This window comes from Primulina tabacum, chromosome 1 (genome assembly GCF_025594145.1).
Source record: "Primulina tabacum isolate GXHZ01 chromosome 1, ASM2559414v2, whole genome shotgun sequence".
Lineage (NCBI taxonomy): Eukaryota > Viridiplantae > Streptophyta > Magnoliopsida > Lamiales > Gesneriaceae > Primulina > Primulina tabacum.
In genome coordinates, this window is record NC_134550.1 from 28,943,741 (window position 1) to 28,950,115 (window position 6,375).

Here is a 6,375-nt window from a genome sequence, read left to right on the forward strand (position 1 = left end):
TTTGGAAGATTCCTAGTTGTTTTCTCAAAAAGTATTTGATGTTTAGTCCTGCGATGTTGTATGCTTTTCTTTCGAAGCGATTGATGCCGGTGTCCCACACCAGTGATGTTCAGAAGGACCGGGCCATGATGGTATATGCACTGATGGAGGGTATTCCGATAAATGTGGGCATGCTAATCTTATTTCAAATTCAACAGTCCCTACAAAGACCAACATTGCCCTATTTTCCCCCACTGTCGTTACAGAGCTGTGCGTGCGAGCCGGGGTCAATGTCAATGTGGATGATGAATGGTTGCAACCAATGAAGCTGTAGCTAGTCGCCTACCGCTACCCCACAGCCCAAAAGACGGGCCATTATTGATAAAATTGATGAGTTGTGTTCTTTTGAGATTTATCAACATCAGTACAACACCGTCAACAACACTTACATGACATCGATGGAGTCTTTGGTGGGCTGCATGGCCTCGCACATGGGTCTCAACACATCGAGCGTCTGCAGTAAAATACTTCTTGTAGAAAATGTTCTTGAATTGCACCCAGTGATGGTGGCTAGATAAACTCCATGCTCAGCTCCTTCCCACCAAAGAGAAGCGTCGTCTCGCATCATAGCATCGGTCATCATTTCCTATATTCAGATAACAAAAATGCACCTCAAGAGATCAAATCCAAGCCTCAGCATCAAATGGGTCGGTGGTGCCAGAAAATTCCTTCAGACCCAGCCTCTGGAACTGATCATACACTTAGTGTTGTGGCCTCGGAGCCTGCTGAAACTGCTGCTCAAAGAAACGTGCCATGCCCTCTAGAGCATGATGTGAATCCTCGTACGAAGAAAAGCAAACACGATTAAATATGAATCGCGCCCTCAATTCAAGAACGAACAAGGAATCGTTGTTGTCCCGATCTTTTGAATCAAGTATGGATTTGTGATATTCACCTCTAAGTTATAAAACTTAGCAACAAATATTCACGATTAAACAATTGAAAAACAGACGAACCTTCAAAGAACCTGTGCTTGACAATCCGTATGAAATCAACTGACAAACGCCACAAATTAAAACTTTGATAAGTTTGATTTTGATTACAAAGCAAAAGCCTTGAAAAGCATGAGAGAAAATTCTCAAAAGTTTGATAAACTCAATAATGATATCTGAATTGTGTTCAAAATTTCGTCCCTATGTTGTTTACATAATCAAAGATATGATATCTAATTACCAAAATAATCAAAACTCTAAACTAGGAAACTGAAGATTTTCTCGCAACTGACTCGCGCTCGGGCGGTAGGATATGGCCACTCGAGCGCCGAAGGTTCTGTACTATTCGCGCTCAGGCGGTAGAATATGACCGCTCGGGCGCGAGGCGTTCTGAAATTTTTCTTCTTGGACAGTAAGTGTGGCGCTCGGGCGGTAATATTTGGCCGCTCGGGCGCCGATGCTTCTGGACTCCTCTTCATTTATCACTTGAATAATGTTCCTTTGGCTCCCAAACTTACTCCCATGCATCACGAACCCTCCAGCACTTTGCACCTCGCTTGTAAGTCCTTCTTCCTTGCTCATAAGCCCATGCAACGCTTCCTTGAACTTCTTCAATCGTCCCCTCTTAATTGGTCTCTCCGGCAACTCTATAGGGTCCCATGCTTTCCTTGGGGCTTGACCTTCCGTGTTCGCATCATCCTCCCCTTCTTGAAAAGGATTTGTCCTCAAATCTAGCTCATCACCTACATCAAACAACGACAAGTCACTAACATTAAAAGTTGAACTCACGTTATACTCACCTGGTCGATCGAGTTTGTAGGCATTGTCATTGATTCTTTCAAGGACTTGAATTGGTCCATCGCCCCTAGGTAATAGCTTTGAACGTCGCTTCTCGGGGAACCTCTCCTTCCTCAAGTGTAGCCACACCCAATCTCCCTTCTCAAATATAACCTTCTTCTTCCCTTTGTTGGCTTGCTTGGCATATTGCTAAATTCTGTTCTCAATGTTGGCCTTGACCTTTTCATGCAAACTCATAACAAATTCAGTCTTCTTCTTACCATCCATGTTTAACCTTTCACTCACAGGTAAAGACATCAAATCCAACGGAGTCAAAGGATTAAAACCATAAATAATCTCAAATGGCGAATAATTTGTGGTTGAATGCATGCAACGATTATACGCAAACTCAACAAATGGCAAACAATCTTCCCAATTCTTTAAGTTCTTTTTAAGTATAGCACGCAAAAGTGTTCCTAACGTTCTATTAACAACCTCAGTTTGTCCATCCGTTTGAGGATGACAAGTGGTAGAAAACAACAATGTTGTGCCAAGTTTAGCCCACAACGTTTTCCAAAAGTAACTCAAGAAATTAACATCACGGTCAGAAACAATAGTCCTAGGCATACCATGCAACCTAACGACTTCTCTAAAGAACAATTCCGCAATGTGAGAAGCATCATCAGTTTTATGACAACCTATAAAATGTTCCATCTTAGAAAATATATCCACAATAACAAATATAGAATCCCTCCCCTTCTTTGTCCTAAGCAACCCCAAAACAAAGCCCATAGAAATATCAACCCAAGGTTCACTAGAGACGGGAAGTGGTATATACAATCCATGTGGTTGTGTTTTAGATTTAGCTTGTCTACAAGTTATGCACTTTTCACACACATGCTCAACATCACGCTTCATATGTGGCCAATAGAAATGTTCATGCAATGCGCTTAAAGTCTTGGCCACACCAAAATGCCCCATTAATCCACCCCCATGTGCTTCCCTAACAAGTAACTCACGAATGGATGATTTAGGGATGCACAATCTATCTTCTCTAAACAAGAAACCGTTATGCAAATAAAATCTCTCATGTGGACCATGCTTACAAGTTTCAAACACACTCTTAAATTCATCATCCAGCACATACAACTCTTTCACATGATCAAATCCCAAGATTTTAGATTCCAAGGTAGAGATCAGTATGTACCTCCGTGATAGTGCGTCGGCCACTACATTTTCCTTACCTTGTTTGTACTTGATTATGTATGGGAATGTTTCTATGAATGCCACCCACTTGGCATGCCGCTTGTTCAGCTTTTGTTGCCCCTTAAGGTACTTTAGAGATTCATGATCCATATGAATCACAAATTCCTTAGGCCTCAAGTAGTGCTGCCACGTTCCTAGAGTCCTCACAAGTGCGTAGAACTCCTTATCATACGTGGGATAGTTTAGGGCGGCTCCATTGAGTTTCTCGCTGAAGTACGCCACCGGTCGACCTCCTTGCATCAAGACTCCACCAATACCTACACCTGAGGCATCACATTCAATTTCAAAGGTGTTAGCAAAATCAGGTAAAACAAGTAAAGGAGCATTAATTAATTTTTGCTTAATAAGATTAAAAGACTTCTCTTGCTCTTCGCCCCAATGGAATGGAACGTTCTTCTTGATTACCGCCGTCATCGGTGCTGTCAGTGTGCTAAAATCCTTAACAAACCTCCTATAGAAGCTTGCAAGTCCATGAAAACTTCGGACTTGACCAACATTAGTAGGCGATGGCCAATCCCGAATAGCACTTACCTTGTCTTCATCCACTTGTATCCCCTGTGAGCTTACCACAAAACCAAGAAAGACAAGTTTGCTTGTACAAAAATCACATTTCTTCAAGTTAGCATATAGATTTTCAGCCCTTAGTGTGATTAGCACAAGTTTCAAGTCACCAATATGCACATCCAAGTCTTTGCTATATACTATAATATCATCAAAGTAAACAACAACAAACTTCCCTATGTATGCACGCAAGACATGGTTCATTAACCTCATAAAGGTGCTAGGAGCGTTAGTTAAGCCAAAAGGCATGACCATCCAATCATATAACCCATATTTGGTTTTAAATGCAGTTTTCCACTCGTCACCTTCCCTCATCCTAATTTGATGATAGCCACTCTTTAAATCAATCTTGCTAAAAATACATGCACCATGCAACTCATCTAACATATCATCTAGTCTAGGTATGGGATGCCTATACTTAATGGTTATGTTAATTATTGCCCCACAATCTACACACATACGCCATGATCCATCCTTCTTAGGAACAAATAAAACAGGTACAACACAAGGTGACATGGACTCACGCACGAAATCTCTATCTAAAAACTCACTTACTTGTCGTTGAAGCTCCTTAGTCTCCTCCGGATTGCTCCTATAAGCTGGACGATTCGGCAATGCACTCCCGGGTATCAAATCAATCTGGTGCTCAATCGCCCTAATGATGGTAGTCCTTGAGGTAGCTCCTCCAGAAATATATCATCGAACTCCTGCAAAAGTGAGACAACAATGCTCGGAAGGGACCCGGCTATATCACTTGTGTTAAGGAGAATCTCCTTGTAAAGAATCAACACAAGTGGTTCATGTGTGTGCATTAAATGTTTCAACTCACCTTTTTGGGCCATATATGTTTTCTTTTTGGCCTCTTTCCTCTCATTTTCTTTTCTCTCAATTTCTTTCCTCTCATTTTTCTTTTGTATGGCTATCTCACTCTTTTTATCACTCTTTTTTCCAGCCATTTCATTTTTATTTTCAAAGGCCACCTCACTTTTTTGTTCACTCCTTTTTTCGGCCTCGTCTCTCTTTTTCCTTTTTAATTGGTCCTCCAACACTTGTTTTGGGGACAATGGAAGTAATACAATGGACTCCTTCTTCAATACAAAAGAGTACTTATTCTTGAACCCATCATGTGTCACCCGCCTATCATATTGCCACGGCCTACCCAACAAGATATGACACGCATGCATAGGCACCACATCACACAAGACCTCATCCACATACTTCCCAATAGAAAAGGAAACCAACACTTTTTTGTTCACCTTCACCTCCGCACAATCGTTCAACCATTGAAGCCTATATGGTTGAGGATGCTTCAATGTAGGTAAACCCAATTTTTCCACCATCTCACTGCTAGCCACATTGGTACAACTCCCCCCATCTATGATTAGATTGCAAACCTTTTGATTTACAAAACACCTAGTGTGGAACAAGTTCTCCCTTTGGTTAGTATCCTCCTCCTTGACTTGGGCACTCATGATTCGCCTAGTCACTAGTTCTTCACCTAAAACATCCTCCAACGCAGGCATCTCATCATCATCATCACCCTCACTATGCGACTCATACTCACCATAATCATTTAAAATCATCACCCTTTTATTAGGACATTCACTAGCAATATGACCCAACCCTTGACACCTAAAATATCTAGTATCTCTAGCTCGAGTAAGAGAAGTTTCAGATTTACCTTGCACTCCTGGTTTAGGCGCCTCTTGTTTGGTCTCAGCCTTGGGCATGGTCACCACCTTATTCTCCTCACGTTTCACCGCATTTGATCGCCAAGAAGATGATGGACCCCCTGCTTGATTAGTGCGGCCAACTCCTTGCCTCTTGAGTTGCTGCTCCACCTTTATGGCCATTTGAACCATTTCGTCTAGATCCAAGTAGTGCCTAAGCTCCACTTGATCATGTATTTCCCTGTTCAAACCACAAAGAAAACGAGCCATCTTCGCCTCACTATCTTCCTCAATATTTGCCATAATCATGACTACTTCCATCTCCTTATAGTAGTCCTCCACACTCTTCAACCCTTGTCTCAAAGTTTGTAGCCTCTTAAACATCTCCTTATAATAGTGATTGGGCACAAACCTCTTCCTCATGACCGTCTTCATCTCATCCAAAGATTCAATGGGTCTCTCATTATACCTTCTCCTAGTGGTCACTAGTTGATCCCACCAAATGAGAGCATAGTCTAAGAATTCCACCACCGCCAACCTCACCTTCTTTGGTTCGGAGTAGTGGTGACACTCAAATACAAACTCTACCCTCTTTTCCCATTCTAAGTACGTCTCCGGGTCGGATTTCCCATGGAACGAAGGAATTTTCATCTTAATATTACCCATATTTCCATCCTCCCTATTCCCATCATATCTACCCTTACAGCTTCTCTTCTTCCTCTCCCAAATCCTCTACCTCTTCCATTCCTACCCCAATTCTCATTTTGGCTCTCCTCATCTCCTCCCAAATCATACTCCTCATCTTCTCCTCTACCCACATCTTTAGGTTTAGATTTACTCCCACTAGTACTAACCTCAAGTTTATGAAAGGGGATCGATTAAGGTTCTGGTTGCGCAACGGAAGTTTCAAAATATAATTTTGAAAGAAAACCGAACACCTCAACTATAGTGTGTAGCAAATACAAAACACAAAATGTCATGCATAGGGTGTTAGAGATTTTTACCTATCAATCTCTTGAGATTGATGTAATGGCTCCAACTTAGTTGATAAACAACTAAGCTCTTCAAGGATGACAATCTACAAGCTTCACCTTTCTTTTGGACTCCTTTATTCAAATTAGGTGCACCAC

The 6,375-nt window shown here is 41.7% G+C and overlaps 1 pseudogene; it reads right to left on the bottom strand.

Annotated features, from left to right (window-relative positions):
- Positions 1-834: 834 nt before the first annotated feature.
- Positions 835-5,911, bottom strand: LOC142518608 (uncharacterized; annotated as a pseudogene).
- Positions 5,912-6,375: the final 464 nt, after the last annotated feature.